The sequence below is a fragment of the Colobus angolensis genome, unplaced genomic scaffold, assembly GCF_000951035.1.
Source record: "Colobus angolensis palliatus isolate OR3802 unplaced genomic scaffold, Cang.pa_1.0 Scaffold189, whole genome shotgun sequence".
Taxonomy (NCBI): Eukaryota; Metazoa; Chordata; class Mammalia; order Primates; family Cercopithecidae; genus Colobus; species Colobus angolensis.
Window position 1 is genome coordinate 2,274,074 of NW_012115032.1, and position 18,948 is coordinate 2,293,021.

Below are 18,948 nucleotides of genomic sequence, written 5' to 3' on the forward strand. Positions count from 1 at the left end.
TTAAGGCGAGGAGTTCAAAATCAACCTGGGCAACATAGCACAACCCCATCTTGCCTGGCATGGTGGCACACAGCTGTAATCCCAGCTACTTGGGAGGCTGAAGCATGAAAATCACTTGAATCTCGGGGGATGGAGGGGGAGGGTGCGAGGTGGAGTTTGTGGAGCCAAGATGGCACCTCTTACTGCATCCTGGGCAACAGAGTGAGACATTGTCTCAAAACAGAAAAAGTGGAATAAGTTAAAATAATTTATGACAGTAAAATAATAACTGTTGTAAATTGAATACATTTGCTATTTCTATACTTGTCCTAAACACTTGGGATAATGAATTGACTTTTTGCTTTTACTAAGTAAAGCTTTGTCTAATCATGCTTAGTTTATATTAATATGTTGATTGACCCTGGTATTGTTACATAACAGTATCCATTTAAGTCAAATAACGTCCCCTTTACATTAGCTGCATGAATATACCATGAATTAGTATATGCCTAGATATGGACAAAATGTCTGAACTTGACCTGTTCACTATTTAAAAATTCCAAACACAAGGAGTATTTTTCTTCATTCTGTATAATGACTTCAATTATGAGATTTTATTTTAATTTCTATATATAAACTGAATTCAACATCCTTAAAAGATTGTGTCAATAATTCCTATTTCACTCTCCTAAGCTTGAGAGTTAAATTAAAGAGGGAAAATGTAGCATGGAAGCCTTTTAAATAGGCAAGTTTTTATTAATATTTATAGATTTGTGTAAAAAAATGTGACCTGTATTTCTTCAACTGTTGCTCTCAGGAAAATAAGTGTTTTTATTTGAAATATCTAAAATTTGCTTGAAGGCATAAAGACTAGAGTATCTAGAAATTTGAGCTAATCACTCTAGGTGTTCTTTCTTTTTTTTTGCAGGTGGGGGGAATTTTTTTCTAAAAAAAAAAAAAAACTTACATGTGCAGAAAAGCAGGTTTCTTACATACGTATACGTGTGCCATGATGGTTTGCTGCACCTGTTGACCAGTTCTCTAACATCCCTCCCCTCACCCTCCACCCCCAACAGGCCCTGGTATGTGTTGTTCCCCTCTTTGTGTCCATGTGTTCTAAATGTTCAACTCCCACTTATAAGTGAGAACATGTGGTGTTTAGCTTTCTGTCCCTAAGTTAGTTTACTGAGGATAAAGGCTTCCAGTTTCATCCATGTCCCTTCAAAGGACATGATGTGTTTCCTTTTTATGATTGCGTAGTATTCTATGGTATATCTGTACCATATTTTCTTTATTCAGTCTCTCAATGATGGACATTTGAATCCATGTCTTTGCTATTGTAAATAGTGCTACAATTAACATATGTGTGCATGTGTTTTTATAGTTGAATGATTTACATATTTCTTTGAGTATATGCCCAATAATGGGACTGTTGAGTCAAATGGTATTTCTGGTTCTAGATCCTTGAGGAATCACCTACTGTCTTCCACAATGGTTGAACTAATGTACACTCCTACCAATAGTGTAAAAGCTTCCCTATTTCTCCACATCCTCTCCAGTATCCGTTGTTTCCTGACTTTTCAATAATTGCCATACTGACTGGCGTGAGATGGTATCTTGTGAGGTTTGGAGGTCCTTTTCTTGGATGATGAGTGATGTTGAGCTTTTTTTCACATATTTGTTGGCCATGTAAATTTCTTCTTTTGAGAAGTGTCTGCTTCTCAAAAGAAGACATTTATGCAGCCAACAGACACATGAAAAAATGCTCATCATCACTCCAGAGAAATGCAAATCAAAACTACAATGAGATATCATCTCACACCAGTTAGAAAGGTGATCGTTAAAAAGTCAAGAAACAACAGGTGCTGGAGAGGATGTGAAGAAATAGGAACACTTTTACACTGTTGGTGGGACTGTAAACTAGTTCAACCATTGTGGAAGACAGTGTGGCGATTCCTCAGGGATCTAGAACTAGAAATACCATTTGACCCAGCCATCCCATTACTGGGAACATACCCAAAGGATTATAAATCATGCTGCTATAAAGACACATGCACACGTATGTTTATTGTGGCACTATTCACAATAGCAAAGACTTGGAACCAACCCAAATGTCCAACAATGATAGACTGGATTGCCGAGCGTGGTGGCTCAAGCCTGTAATCCCAGCACTTTGGGAGGCTGAGACGGGCGGATCATGAGGTCAGGAGATCGAGACCATCCTGGCTAACACGGTGAAACCCGTCTCTACTAAAAATACAAAAAACTAGCCGGGCAAGGTGGCGGGCGCCTGTAGTCCCAGCCACTCCAGAGGCTGAGGCAGGAGATTGGTGTAAACCCGGGAGACGGAGCTTGCAGTGAGCTGAGATCCGGCCACTGCACTCCAGCCTGGGAGACAGAGCCAGACTCCATCTCAAAAAAAAAATGATAGACTGGATTAAGAAAATGTGGCACATATACACCATGGAATACTATGCAGCCCTAAAAGAAAATGAGTTCATGTCCTTTGTAGGGACATGGATGAAGCTGGAAACTATCATTCTCAGCAAACTATCACAAGAGCAAAAAAATAAACACTGCATGTTCTCACTCATATGTCGGAATTGAACAATGAGAACACTTGGACATAGAAAGGGGAACATCACACAATGGGACCTGTTGTGGGATGGGGAGAGGAAGGAGGGATAGCATTAGGAGATATGCTTAATGTAAATGACAAGTTAATGGGTGCAGCACACCAACATGGCACATTTATACATATGTAACAAACCTGCACGTTGTGCACATGTACCCTAGAATTTAAAGTATAATAAAAATAATAAAAAGGGAAGTGTCTGTTCACCGATCCTTTGCTCACTTTTTGATGGGGCTGTTTGTTTTATTCTTGTAAATATGTTTAAGTTCCTTGAAAATTCAGGATATTAGACCTTTGTCAGAAGAGTATATTGCAAACATTTTCTCCCATTCTGTAGGTTGACTCTTCACTCTGATGATAATTTATTTTGCTGTGCAGAAGCTTGTTAGTTTCATTAAATCCCATTTGTCAATTTTGGCTTTTGTTGTCATTGCTTTTGGTGTTTTTATCATGAAGTCTTTGCCTATACCTATGTCCTGAATGCCATTGCCTAAGTTTTCTTCCAGGGTTTTTATGGTTTTGGGTTTTACATGTAAGTTTTTAATCCATCTTGAGTTAATTTTTGTATAAGGTGTAAGGAAGGGGTCCAGTTTCAGTTTTCTGCATATGGCTAGCTAGTTTTCCCAGCACCATTTACTGATTAGAAGATCCTTTTCCCATTGCTTGTTTTCATCAGATTTGTCAAAGAGTAGATGGTTGTAGATGTGTGGTGTTGTTTCTGAGGTCTCTGTTCTACTCCATTGGTCTATATGTCTGTTTTGGTACCAGTACCATGCTGTTTTGGTTACTGTAGCCTTGTAGTATAGTTTGAAGTCAGGTAGTATGATGCCTCCAATTTTGTTTGTTTTGCTTAGGATTGTCTTGGATATATGGGGTCTTCTTTGATTCCATATGAAATTTAAAGTAGGTTTTTCTAATTCTGCGAAGAATGTCAATGGCAGTTTAATGGGAATAGCATTGAATCTATAAATTGCTTTAGACAGTATGGCCATTTTCATGATATTAATTCTTCCTATCCATGAGAATGGAATATTTTTTCCATTTTTGTGTGCCCTCTCTTATTTCCTTGAGTAGTGGTTTGTAGTTTTCTTTGAAGAAGTCCTTCACATCACTTGTCAACTGTATTTTTAGGTATTTTATTCTTTTTGTAGCAATTGTGAATGGGAGTTCATTCATGATTTGGCTCTCTGCTTGCCCATTGTTGGTGTAAAGTCGTACTTGTGATTTTTGCGAACTAATTTTGCATCCTGAGACTTTGCTTGTCAGTTCCAGAAGTTTTGGGGCTGAGATGATGGGGTTGTCTAAATATAAAATCAAGTCATCTGCAAACAGAGGCAACTTGGCTTCCTCTCTTGTTATTTGAATACCCTTTATTTCTTTCTCTCATCTGATTGCCCGGACTAGATCTTCCAGTACTATGTTAAAAAGGAGTGGTGAGAGAGGACATCCTTGTCTTGTACCGGTTTTCAAAGGGAATGCTTCCAGCTTTTGCACATTCAGTATGATATTGGCTGTGGGTTTGTCATAAATAGCTCTTAGAATTTTGAGATACGTTCTATCAATACCTGATTTATTGAGAGTTTTAAACATGAAAGGATGTTGAAACTTATAAAAAGCCTTTTCTGTGTTTATTTAGATAATCATGTATTTTCTGTCTTTCTTTCGGTTTATGTGATGGATTATATTTATTGATTTGCCTATGTTGAACCAGCCTTGCATCTCAGGGATAAAACTGAGTTGATCATGGTGGATAAGTTTTTTGATATGTTGCTGGATTTGGCTTGCCAGTATTTTCCTGAGGATTTTCAAATCAATATTCATCAGGGAGATTGGACTGAAGTTTTTTTTTTGTATTGTGTATGATCCCAGTTTGGTATTAGGATGATGCTGAATTTATAAAATGACATAAGGAGGAATCCCTCCTTTTCGATTGTTTGGAATAGTTTCAGAAGGAATGGCAGCAGTTCCCCTTTGTATTTCTGGTAGTATTCATCTGTGAATCTGTCTGGTCCTGGTTTTTTTGTTGTTGTTGGTAGGCTATTAATTATTGCCTCAAATTCAGAACTTATTATTGGACTATTCAGGGATTCAATTTATTCCTGGTTTAGTCTTGGTAAGGAGTTTGCACCCAGGAATTTATCCATTTCTTCTAAATTTTCTAGTCTATTTGCATAGAGATATTTATAGTATTCTCTGATGGAAGTTTGTATTTCTGTGGGGTCAGAGGTGATATCCTCTTTGTCATTTTTTATTGTGTCTATTTGATTCTTCTCTCTCTTCTTCTCTATTAGTGTAGCTAGCAGTCTATCTATTTTGTTATTTTTTTTTTCAAAAACAAAAAAACAGCTCCTGGATTGTTGATTTTTTTGGAGGGTATTTTGTGTCTGTCTCTTTCAGTTCTTCTCTTCTCTTAACTATTTTTTGTCTTCCTCTGGGTTTTAAATTTGTTGGCTCTTGTCTCTCTAGTTCTTTTAATTGCAATGTTAGGGTGTCAATTTGCGATCTTTCTAGTTTTCTGATTCAGTGGTATAAATTTCCCTCTTAACACTGCTTTAGCTGTGTCCAAAGATTCTGGTACGTTGTCTCTTTGTTCTTATTTGTTTCAAAGAACTTCTAGATTACTGCCTTAATTTTATTATTTACCCAGGATTCATTCAGAAACAGTTTGTCAATTTCCATAAAATTAGGTGGGTTTGAGTGAGTTTCTCAATCTTGAGTTCTAATTTGATTGCACTGTGGTCTGTGAGATTGTTTGTCATGATTTCAGTTATTTTGCATTTGCTGAGGAGTATTTCACTTCCAATTATGTGGTCTATTTTATTATAAGTGCCACGTGGCACTCAGAAGAATGTATATTCTGTTGATTTGGGGGAAAGAGTTATGTAGACATCTACCAGGTCCACTTGATCCATAGCTGAGTTCAAGTCCTAAATATCCTTGTTAAATTTCTGTCTCATTGATCTGCCTCATATCAAGAGTGGGGTGTTAAAGTCTCCCATTATTATAGTATGGGAGTCTTCAGTCTCTCTCTAGGTCTCTAAGATCTTCTTTTATGAATCTAGGTTCTCTTGTATTGGTGCCTATATATTTAGAATAGTTAGCTTTTCTTGTTGAATTCTTCCCTTTACCATTATGTAATGCCCTTCTTTGTCTTTTTTTGATGTGTGTTGGTTTAAAGTCTCTTTTGTCAGAAACTAGGATTGCAACCCCTGCTTTTATTGCTTTCCAATTTTTTGGTAAATTTTTCTCCATCCCTTTATTTTGAGCCTGTGTGTGTCTTTGCATGCAAGATAGGTCTTCTGAATACAGCACACCAAAGGGTCTTGACTCCTTATCCAAATTGTCAGTTCCTGTCTTTTGACTGGGGGCATTTAGTCCATTTACATTTAAGGTTAGTATTGTAATGTGTGAATTTGATCCTGTTATCATGATGCTATTTGGTTATTTTCCATACGTGTTGATGAAATTTCTTCATAGTGTTTTTATACTGGTCTTTATATTGGTATTTATACTTTGGTGTGTTTTTTGCAGTTTCTGGTACCAGATTTTCCTTCCCGTATTTAGTGCTTCTTTCAGGAGCTCTTGAAGGGAAATCCTGGTGGTAACAAAATTCCTCAGCATTTGCTTGCCTGGAAAGGATTTTGTTTCTCCTTTGCTTCTGAAGCTTAGTTTGGATGGATATGAAATTCTGGGTTGAAAATCCTATTCTTTAAGAATGTGGAATATTGGCCCCCCACCTCTTCTGGCTTGTAGAGTTTCTGCTGAGAGGTTGCTGTTAGTCTGATGGGCTTCTCTTTGTAGGTGACTTGGCCTTTCTCTCTGGCTGAACTTAACAGTTTTTCCTTCAGTTCAACCTTGGAGAATCTGATGATTATGTGTCTTGGGGTTGGTCTTCTCATGTATCTTAATAGTGTTCTCATTATTTACTGAATTTTCATGTTGGCGTGTCTTGCTAGATTGGGGAAGTTTTCCTGGATAACATCCCAAAGTGTGTTTTCCGGCTTGCTTCCATTCTCCTAGTCTCCTTCTTGTACTCCAATCAATCGTAGGTTCAGTCTTTTTTTGAAGTTCCATATTTCTTGGAGGCTTTATATATTCCTTTTAATTATTTTTTCTCTATTATGGTCTACATGTCTTATTTCAGTAAAGTGGCCTTCAAACTTTGATATCCTTTCCCCCTCTCGGTCAATTTGGCTGTTGATACTTGTATATTCTTCACAAAGTTCTCATGCTGTTTTTCAGCTCCATCAGGTCGTTTATGTTCCTCTCTAAACTGGTTATTCTAGTTAGCAATTCCTCTAATCTTTTGTCAAAGTTCTTAGCTTCTTTGCATTGGATAAGAACATGCTCCTTTAGCTCATTGTAGTATTATACTGCCCATTCTCTGAAGTCCACTTCTGTCAATTCATCCATCTGATCTTCCGTCCAGTTTTGTGCCCTCAATGGAGAGCTGTTGCAATCATGTGGAGAAGACGCACTCTGGCCTTTTGGGTTTTCAGCATTTTTTCATTGATTCTTTCTCATCTTTGTGCGTTTGTCTAGTTTCAGTCTTTGAGGTTGCTGACACTTGGATGGGGTTTTTGTGGGGGCCTTTTTGTTGTTGTTGTTGATGGTGCTGTTGTTCCTTTCTGCTTGTTCATTTTTCTTTCAATAGATCCCTCTTCTGCAGAGCTGCAGCAGTTTTCTGGGGGTTTACTTCAGGCCTTATTCATCTGATTCATCCCTGTGCCTGGAGGTGTCACTCAAGGAGGCCAGAGAGGAGCAAAGATGTGTGTCTGTTCCTTATTCTGGGACCTCTGATTTCAAGGGGCACCAACCTGATGCAGGTAGGACTGTTCATGTACAGGGTGTCTAACCAACCTCTGTTCGACGGCCTCATCTAGGTATTCTTTCTGATGCCAATTTGTTTAATGCTGCTCTGTAGTACCTCACTGGATGTTTAGATTCCTGAATTATCTCTGTTATATGAAATAGAATCAATAACAAATAAATTCACAGTTGAAAAAGATTGGGGGTAAGGAATATTCCATTTTTTTTCAATTTATTAATGAAAAATTTGAGTTACACAAAATTTAACTAAATTTTAATAGAGCCATCCTAGAACTTAGGTCTTCTAATCCTATGGAACTCATTTTTAACCACTTTGCACTTTCTCTTAAATATTAGAATTATTTGAGTTATTCTAATTCTAAACTTGAGAATGTCATAAACAGCAAGAAAGCAACTGAATTGTCCTCCTGAAAGGAGGCATAAATTAAATATTAAGTTCCTTCAGATTGACCATTTTTACTTCTCAAGTTTAAAATTATTTTATTTAACCTCTATTCCCAAATGCTAAAAATATGTTAATGAGAAGAGAAATCTGAAAAAATAAAACAAACATGATGACTAATAACCAGAGTGAAGATGAACAAAAATAATAAATCTAATTTAAAATATTCTAAGAAACTTAATTTATATTTACCCCTGAATCTGTCAAATAATATCTACAAATTCAAAAACAAGAGATGTTCATTACATTCTTTATTAAAGTAACGCAGATTTTCTACTATCAAAATTTTGTGTTTGATTCCATCTCAGAGTTGAATCATTTATGCTTTATGACTGCATGTATAGTATATATTTATAAAAGTAATGACAGAAGCTTCCCATTCAGTTTTTCTTTTGTCTTCATCCATTTTAGAAGTATAAGCATATGAAAGGATAATTGATAAAGTTTTATTCTAAGCAGTGTGAAACCAGAAAATAAAAATCGACCTTACCATATCTAATTCACAGCAAAAGTGAAAAATTAATTCAGAAGAAACCACATTAAGTACATAGAATTATGGAATATTCTCTCTCTCTCTCTCTCTCTCTCTTACTCTCTGTGTGTGCATGTGTGTGCCTTCAAAATGTTTAGTTTAAAAAACTTTCAAAAGATTTTCTTCAAAACCAAATAACATCTGATCAATCAATGATAATGAGGGTGATAATAAGAATGGTATTTTCTTTTCACATGGTATGCTTTGCTCTCCATGCAAAAACAGTGATGGTGAATGTTAGATGCTACATACCTACTGACATAGTTCTCAATATCCAAAAATGAATTTTCCCACTGTCAGTGCCTGGATTTTGCACGAGCTACACAACATATCTTAGCAGAAGTTGTTCCTTTTTTAAAAATATTTTACAATTATTTCCATCCTCACTGAATGTGCTCATTATCTACCCAGGGGATTTTTGTATTCATTCTGAATCAAAAGGAAGGTCATCATTTCTAAGAGATAGTATCAAAAGTCATCAGGATGCAAAATGTTTAGAAAACTTTTAAATTCCTAAGAGTGTTTATAATCAGATTTAGATAATATATTTATTTTATTTTATTTTTATACTTTAAGTTCTAGGGTACAGGTGCACAACGTGCAGGTTTGTTACATAGGTATACATGTGCCATGTTGATTTGTTGCACCCATTAACTCATCATTTACATTAGGTATTTCTCCTAATGCTATTCTTCCTCCAGCCCCCCACCTCCTGATAGACCCCAGTATGTGCTGTTCGTCACCCTGTGTCCATGTGTTCTCACTGTTCAGCACCCACCTATGAGTGAGAATATGCGGTGTTTGGTTTTCTGTCCTTGTGATAGTTTGCTTAGAATGATGGTTTTCAGCTTCATCCACGGCCCTGCGAAGGACAAGAACTCATACATTTTTAAGGTTGCATAGTATTCCATGGTGTATATGTACTACATTTTCTTAATCCAGTCTATCATTGATGGACAATTGAGTCGGTTCAAAGTCTTTGCTATTGTGAACAGTGCCGCGATAAACATACGTGTGCATGACTCTTCATAGTAGCATGATTTATAATCCTTTGGGTATATACCCAGTAATGGGATGGCTGGATCAAATGGTACTTCTAGTTCTAGATCCTTGAGGAATCGCCACACTGTCTTCCACAATGGTTGAACTAATTTACACTTCCACCAACAGTGTAGAAGTGTTCCTATTGGCCGGGTATGGTGGCTCATGCATGCAATCCCAGCACTGTGGGAGGCCGAGGTGGGCAGATCACAAAGTCAGGAGTTAAAGACCAGCCTGACCAACATGGTGAAACCCTTTCTCTACTAAAAATACAAAAATTAGCTGGATATGTTGGTGTGCATCTGCAATCCCAGCTACTCAGGAGGCTGCTGCAGGAGAATCGCTTGAACCCGCGAGGCAGAGGTTGCAGTGAGCCAAGATTGCACCACTGCACTCCAGCTTGTGTGACAGAGTGAGAAAAAGAAAAAAAAAAGCTTCCTATTTCTCCACATCTAGTCCAGCACCCATTGTTTCCTGACTTTTTAATGATCACCATTCTAACTAGCGTGAGACGGTATCTCATTGTGGTTTTGTTTGCCTTTCTCTGATAACCAGTGATAATGAACATTTTTTCGTGTGTCTGTTGGCTGCATAAATGTCTTCTTTTGAGAAGTGTCTGTTCATACCCTTTCCCCACTTTTTGATTTTTTTTTTTCTTGTAACTTTGTTTAAGTTCTTTGTAGATTCCGGATATTAGCCCTTTGTCAGATGGATAGACTGCAAAAAATTTCTCCCATTCTGTAGGTTGCCTGTTCACTCTGATGGTAGTTTCTTTTGCTGTGCAGAAGCTCTTTAGTTTAATTAGATTCCATTTGTCTGCTTTGGCTTTTGTTGTCATTGCTTTTGGTGTTTTAGTCATGAAGTTTTTGCCTATGCCTATGTCCTGAATGGAATTGCCTAGGTTTTCTTCTAGGGTTTTTATGGTTTTAGGTCTAACATTTAAGTCTTTATTCCATCCTGAATTAATTTTTGTATATGGTTTCAGGAAGGGATCCAGTTTCAGCTTTCTACATATGGCTAGCCAGTTTTCCCATGCACCATTTATTAAATAGGGAATCCTTTCCCCATTGCTTGTTTTTGTCAGGTTTGTCAAAGATCAGATGATTGTAGATGCGTGGTATTAATTCCAAGGGCTCTGTTCTGTTCCATTAGTCTATATATCTGTTTTGGTACCAGTATTATGCTGTTTGGGTTACTGTTGCCTTGTAGTATAGTTTGAAGTCAGGATGCCTCCAGCTTTGTTATTTTGGTTTAGGATTGTCTTGACTATGAGGACTCTTTTTTGGATCCATATGAACTTTAAAGTAGTTTTTTCCAATTCTGTGAAGAAAGTCAGTGGGAGCTTGATGGAGATAGCATTGAATCTATAAATTATCTTGGGCAGTATGGCCATTTTCATGATATTGATTCTTCCTATTCATGAGCATGGAATGTTCTTCCATTTCTTTGCGTCCTCTTTTATTTTGTTTAGCAGTAGTTTGTAGTTCTCCTTGAAGAGGTCCTTCACATCCCTTGTAAGTTGAATTCCTAGGTATTTTATTCTCTTCGTAGTAACTGTGAATGGAGTTTCACTCATGATTTGGCTCTCTGTTTGTCGCTTCTTGATGTATAGTAATGCTTGTGATTTTTGCATATTGATTTTGTATCCTGAGATTTTGCTGAAGTTGCTTATCAGCTTAAGGAGATTCTGGGCTGAGACGATGGAGTTTTCTAAATATACAATCATGTCATCTGCAAAGAGATACAATTTGACATCCTCTTTTCCTAATTGAATACCCTTTATTTCTTTATCTTGCCTGATTGCCCTGGCCAGAACTTCCAACACTATGTTGAACAGGAGTGGTGAGAGAGGGCATCCTTTTTTTGTGCCGGTTTTCAAAGGGAATGCTTCCAGATTTTGCCCATTCAGTATAATATTGGTTGTGGGTTTGTCATAAATAGCCCTTATTATTTTGAGATACATTCCATCAGTACCCAGTTTATTGAGAGTTTTTAGCATGAAGGGCTGTTGAATTTTGTTGAAGGCCTTTTCTTCATCTATTGAGATAAATCATGTAGTTTTTGTTGTTAGTTCTGTTTATGTGATGGATTACATTTATTGATTTGTGTATGTTGAACCAGCCTTGCATCCCAGGGATGAAGTTGACTTGATTGTGGTGGATAAGCTTTGTGATGTGCTGCTGGATTCAGTTTGCCAGTATTTTACTGAGGATTTTCACATTGATGTTCATCAGGGATATTGGCCTAAAATTCTCTGTCTTTTTGTTGTTGTTGTTGTTGTGTCTCTGCTAGGTTTTTGTATCAGGATGATGCTAGCCTCATAGAATGAGTCAGGGAAGAGTCCCTTTTTTTTTCTATTGATTGAAATAGTTTAAGAATGAATGGTACCACCTCCTCTTTGTACCTCTGGTAGAATTTGGCTGTGTATCTGTCTGGTCCTGGACTCTTTTTGGTTGGTAGGCTATTAATTATTAACTCAATTTCAGAACCTGTTACTGGTCTATTTAGAGATTCAGCTTCTTTCTGGTTTAGTCTTGGGAGGATGTACGGGTCCAGGAATTTATCCATTTCTTCTAGATTTTCTAGTTTATTTGCGTAGAGGTGTTTATAGTATTCTCTGATGGTAACTTGTACTTTTTATTGTGAAGGAACAGAGAAAACCTAAACAAATGGCTATGGCTTTTTATTTGAAGCTATAAGCAAAACCTCTGTTCCCAAGGGATTTAATGCTATAAATCATCCTGTTCTTGTAGCTTTCCATCAAATTATGCCAGTGGACCAAGGGATACTGATAGGGGACTCAGAAATTCCCTTGCATTGCAGACATAATCAGTATGTATTTGCGGCCTTGTTTTCTCATGATAATTGGGATTAATTGATTCAAATTTTATGATACAGCTATATGCAGCCTTCTCTAAATAATTCCCTAATTGATTCTTCCTTAATCAGCTCTTTATAGATTTTTTTCAATAAATTTTATTTTTGGGTTAAATGAGAAATGGCTAATATAGAAGGAACACTGTCTCATGAGACTGAGCCAGTTTTTCATGCTACTTGTGCCTGCAAGGCCTTCTCAAACGTGGTTGTCTATTTATATTAAATTTTAGTCAGTGGGACACTGCACCGTATGCCCAAATTTATAGCTTGATGTTTCATATTATACCCTCTTCATAGAAAGCAGTTCATATTACAAGAAAATTTAATGAATCATGTTAAAATGTTCACTGTCTATTAGAGCCCATTAGCAAGACAGAGTGGAGATACCTATCTGCAATATGCAGTAGGTGGCTGACTTTGCTCCAAAATCCTAAGGGTTTTGTATATTATTCTTCTTAAGAAGCCTGCCAGAGTTTCCATACAGCATCCTTATCTGTTAAAATACTTCAAAAAATACTGGGCTTGCCACGTCGTGGGACCAAAATGTCAGACTAATTTGTACAGCAGCCTAAATCTGTTGCAAAGCTTATAAATATAGATTCAAAATCCTTTATAAAGATGTTGGCAAATAAAATCCAGCAATATATAAAAGATGATGTAGGATAACCAAGAAGCACTTATTTCAGAAATGCAAGGTTGGTTTAAGTTTTAATAGTAAATTAATATAACACATCAATAGAATAAACAAGTATAACTAAATGATCATCATAATGAATGGAAAATTACTGGTAGACTTAAACATAATTTATAGTATAAAACATTTTCAGAATCCTTGGAATAAGAATTTTCTTAATCTGAAAATTACCTATAACAAACCTGCAGTTTAATATATTTACTGAAATATTGAACATTATCTTCCTAAGATCAGGAAGAAGGCAATAAGTCAATAATGTCCTATTTTACTATTTGAATTCAACATTTTACTGGAGGTCACAGCCACTATAATAAGAAAAAGAAAAAAGAAAAGAAAAGGTGTAAAGTTTGGAAAACAAGAGTTAAAATTTTCATTATTAGCAAGTCATCTGATTTGCATATAGAAAATTTAAGCAAATTAAAAAAAAACTAAAATTAATAAGTGAGGAAATATAGTATATATACATATACACATACACTTAATTTTATGTTTTAGAAATAAAAATCAGAAAATTAAATTTATAAATGCAATGTGCAACAAAAGGAAGTAATATAAAATAGAAATAAATTTTTCAAAATAGCTGCAAGATCTTCCTACTAAAACTTCAAAATGCTGCAGGGAAAAATTTTTAAAATTTAAATAAATGGAGAGATATATCGTGTTTATGAATTGAAGAAAGTAGTATTATTAAAATTTCAATTGTCTAATCATTGATTTGCAGATTCAATGTAATCCCAACCCATATTTTGTAAGGCATTTTGTAGCTTTTCCAAGCTTATTCTATTTTTATATATAATTTCAAATGATCTTTAATAGTCAAGGCAAATGTAAATGATGACAGATTTGAAATTATTATGTCAGAATTATGCTGGCATTATAGAGTTTGCCTTTATTTAGGTTGCTTACTGTACTAGCTTAAAGTTGTTTGTAATATTTTCTTATTATTTTTGGTGTCCTATAATTTCCTATATTTTCACCTGCTGAACCCATATTTATAAAATGCATTTCATTTTTGGTCTGTCTTGCAAAGTATAATAAGTATGCTTCCATTGTTCTACTTGTTCTTTGAGTGTGTATTACATTTTTCTTTTTTTCATGACTAATAATATTATTTCACTTCATATATATATATATAATATACACACATAAACACACTGATATATATATACACACACACACACACACACGTATATACTGAAATAAATATATAATATCAAGGAAAAGTATACTATATTTTGATTTTTTTGTCTTGTTTTGTATTCCAAAGAGTGCAGAGAGTGCACATGCTTCTTTTTGTGTAGAAATTCTGAGTGAGAGGCTTATGTATTTCGTGATGTTGAGTTCACTTTTAGACAGGTCAGCTCCCAATTTTTGTACTACTTTTGTCAGAGTATTCCTAGAAACAGAATTGATAGGATACACACACACACACACACATAGATATATAGTTGTATATGTTATATGTGTGTGTTTATATGTAGGAGATATATATGTACATATATGCATACATATACATATATACACACACACATAAATATTACTATTACATATATATACACACACACACATATACATATATATATATCTTTTGCAGAATCAAAGTCCAGTCATTCCAAACATGTTCAAGATTTTACATATTCTCTAATTTTACAGCCCATGGCTGCTTACTATGTAAAATTCTGATGTGAGGAAGGAGTGTAAATTATTCAATTAAATATATATATTTTTTAAATTTTGGGCTATTGAAATCTCTAGTATGTCCTGCCCACTTACAGCTATAAAAGGATTTTCCAATTTCTGTTTTACTCTATAAAGTCTATGAGAGACTTATCCCTCTTCTATATCAGCCAGACAAGGGACTCATCAGTATATGGTTGCTACTTTGGCTCCATATTCAATTCTAAAGTTCTTCTCTGTCTGGGATTTGGTTTCTTTGTTTTCTTTTTATCTATTGCTCTTGAAACGTTGGAGTTTCTGCCTATTTAACAATCTACACCTAAGCTATAGTAGGTACCCTATTTTCTGTACTTTCTAATTATATCACAAGTCTACCATTATATAATCTCCATTATTCTAGACAAACAACTATCATTTTTCTATGGAGATCTACAACAGACTATTAATAATTGTCCCTATATCAAAATAATTCCATCCCTTCATTTTGTATTTTGTCACAAGTAAGTATAGAATTGCACCATTCTTTTTTTTTTAATTTATTTTACCTTAAGTTCTGGGATACATGAACAGAATGTGCAGGTTTGTTACATACGTATATATGTGCCATGATGCATTGCTGCACCTATCAACCCATAATCTAGGTTTCAGTCCCACATGCATTAGCTATTTGTCCTGATGTTCTCCCTACTCTTGGATCCCAACCCCAAGCAGGCCCCAATATGTGATGTTCCCCTCCCTGTGTCCATGTGGTCTCATTGTCCAACTCCCAATTATGAGTGAGAACAAATGGTGATTTTCCTGTGCCGGCCTGTGTTTGTTTGCTGAGAAAAATGGCTTCCAGCTTCATCCATGTCCCTACAAAGGACATGAACTCATTCTTTTTTATGATTAGGATTGCATCCTTCTCTTATCAAAATGTTTCAGTAGCTTCCAGCTTCCATCACATTTAGAAAAACAAAACAAAACAAAACAAAACAAAACAAAACACCAAACTTGAAGTGATTATCATGGTGTCTCTGAATGATCTGGCCCTAGCCCATACGTACTTTTTCAAATTCACTACTGTCTGCATTATCTTTGTTATTTCCCAAAAATAAATAAATACATAAAACATTGGAGAGGAATGTCATTTTATATTATCAGGACATTAACATTTACATTTGCCTGGTCTTGAAAAGTCCTTCCCTCAAATAATCACATAATTCATCTCTCACTTCATTTATGTAATTTTATCAGAATTAGCCATCTATATAAAAAGCATTACATCATTAACTAAAAATTGATTCACTTTTAAATTTTTCCTTCACTGAACCTTTTATTATCTAGCTGACATTTTATTTTCAATCTCTTTACTAATTTGTGCTCCAACCATGACATTTTCATACTATCTTGTAATACTTCATGTTTTCCTTTGTTTTGAATAAACTGCTTTTATGCTTGGACAATGTCTCATTTCTTTTGCAACTCCCATGGCATAACAATCTCATATTGCCAAAACTGTTTACTTATGATTTGCTTAAATTGTTCATTTGTTCTTTACTTAAATTCTAACAACAAAATTACATTTCACTTAATAGGCACTCAATAAATATTTTCTTAATAATTATTTATAACCCATTGGAACTCAATAAATACTTGCTGAATCAAGATGCATTGAATTTTACGACTGACTTAGGAATATTTGTTGTTGGATATGTAGTTTTCTCTCCAAGTAAAATCATTCCAGGTGGCCAAGTCCATGCCACAATGTTCAAAATAATAGAAACAATAATTACACAAATAATAGATATCCCTCTTATGTAGTACAGGGTGTTTGAAATGCTGTGGAAACAAATAAATATAGTCTGAGACTCCGGCAAAATAAAATCCAAGTCCATGAAATGTTAGACTAACATTGCTTATCAAAGGAATAGCCGTGATTCCTGGTGAAGCTCACAGTAGAAAAATACAATAAAAGAAATGGGAATAGACACTGTCCATCTACAAACATAATTCAATCTGGACTGTCAAGTGCTGAAACTAAAACATTAGTTAATGGCATCGATAATAACTGAAAAACTTGGGCTTTCATTTTAGTCATAATATTATAATCGTGTGAAGGAAAGTTTGTAGGAATAAGTAATTATACATGAGGTGCAAAATTTCGTGGTGATTAGCTGAGTAGATAGATGATAAATAAATTATTATGAAAATGTGCACCATATGAAGACCTATCACGTTGAGGGGTCACCTGAAACAAATGTTAAAGTGCTGCAGCTTTTTTGGTAAGATCTTTTCAAAAAGGAAGAAATGCTGTAGTTACAGCATCCAAAGAAAGGCTTAGGAAGCAGGGTTCTATTATGTGGCCATGTTGTAACGTAAGTACTACTACCACATGGTCTCCTTTTCTGTGTGCATAGAGGCTAAAAAAGTTATGATTGTCATTGATACTGAACAATATATGAGACATAAAAGTCTTTTTCATGGTAATATATAAGAATAATCAATTTGGCATAATCCTAAAGAGGTTAAAAAGAGCTGAAAGTTCTGGTACCCACAGTTTAGAATATCTAGTTAGTTCTGGGAATCCTCTTAGTTGATGACTCTAGAAAGATTTTAGTTGGCTTTAGTTCTTTCATCATAGAATGTTTCAACTGTGTTCTAATAAATCTCGTTCTAGGTAGTGTATTGACCTTTGGCACAACTGAAGCTTTCTCATAAAAGCTTGAAAAGAAGAGATGGAACTAATTGGTCTGAGATCCATTCACCCCTTTTGCTTGCAGGACACCTCTACCCCAGGAAAAAAAAGAGAAAATGACAATGTAGTTTAATTTTCTTGTCTCAAAAAAAAAAAAAAAAAAAGAGAATTTTTTTTGGCACGTTTAGTTTAGCAGTGCCTTTTACCTAGTAAGTTTTTTCAATTAAATTTTCAGGTGGTATTACATACAAAAAGGATGTTTTCAGTAAGGAACACAAAGAAAAATATATTGATTGAGATAGAATGACTGATATATGTGCATACTTACAACTGTATTAGTGATTTTGCATACTCCAATAAATACATGCTATAAAGTGTAGGACTCAGGCTGTATAGTGTCACCTAAGCAAGTTAGTATTTATATTTATGTCCTCTTTTCACTATTGTTAACTCCCTATGTTGGTCTCAAGTTAAAATGGGGAGCTGTAGGGATTCCTATAACCCTTCAAATGATCATTGTATTTTATCTACAACATCTTTCACTGGAAATAATTATTAGGGCTGGGCTTAATCTGTATCCAATTTTCTTTCCTTTTACATTATCAGAAGGCATTAGTTTAATCTATTGGCGTTAGAACAACTAAAAAGTTCAGCTTTAGTAAATTCTTCCTTTCGAACATGACCCACTTGCCTGGTTTTTAAGGTGAGAAAATTATTTTGGGTTGTGGTTGGTCTACTCATTATAGCTCTGTAGATATAAAGGTCTTCTAAGTCAAATCACCGTTTTCTCATTTAAGCAACGGCAAATAGAATAGGGAGTGCTCCCTTACTTCTGCATCTGGGCTGACATCCAAGTATTACCTAAAGGCTTAATATAGTCCGGTTATAAGGTTGCCTCACAATTTGATTCATAATTTGTTGTGTTGTTTATAGTTCTGAATTTTTGTCCAATATCTCGTTAAGGAAAGATAGGCCTGAACAGGAGACTCTCTTATCTTTTGGCCATGACAAGACTTTTTTTTTTTTTTTTTTGTATTAGGCATATTAGGCTAGGTATGATTTTTACTGGATTCCATTGACAGATTTTGCTTATTTTTCTCCTTCTGATTGATCCAGCAAGTGGATCAATTAACGGAGGTCCGAGTGACACAAGATATTGGCATCTAATTTTTAAAGTTTTGTCTAAATTTCTATTTTGATTTTCAAAAGTTCTTAAATGTAGCTCTGCAATAAGTGGGATGGTATATTTTACTGTAAATTAACCAGCTCTACCTCTAGGTATTTCAGCAGTGTTTAATTAAGAACTCCACAATATTAAAGAAAAAGTAATTCATAGAGTAAATTATCAGTATAATCCATGGGTGAATTATACAATATGGATATAGGATAGACAGGATCAAAAGGGGTAGTGGATAAGAGAAGCATTCAGAGAGATCATTAAAATGTATTTTCTCTTTCACTTTAGTCAAGAAATCTTTTATGAAGCCCAATTGTGTATAGAGTTTTTTCAGTTTTATTTGGAGACTTCAGCATACAAATCAAGATAGACTGATCATTGGACGTT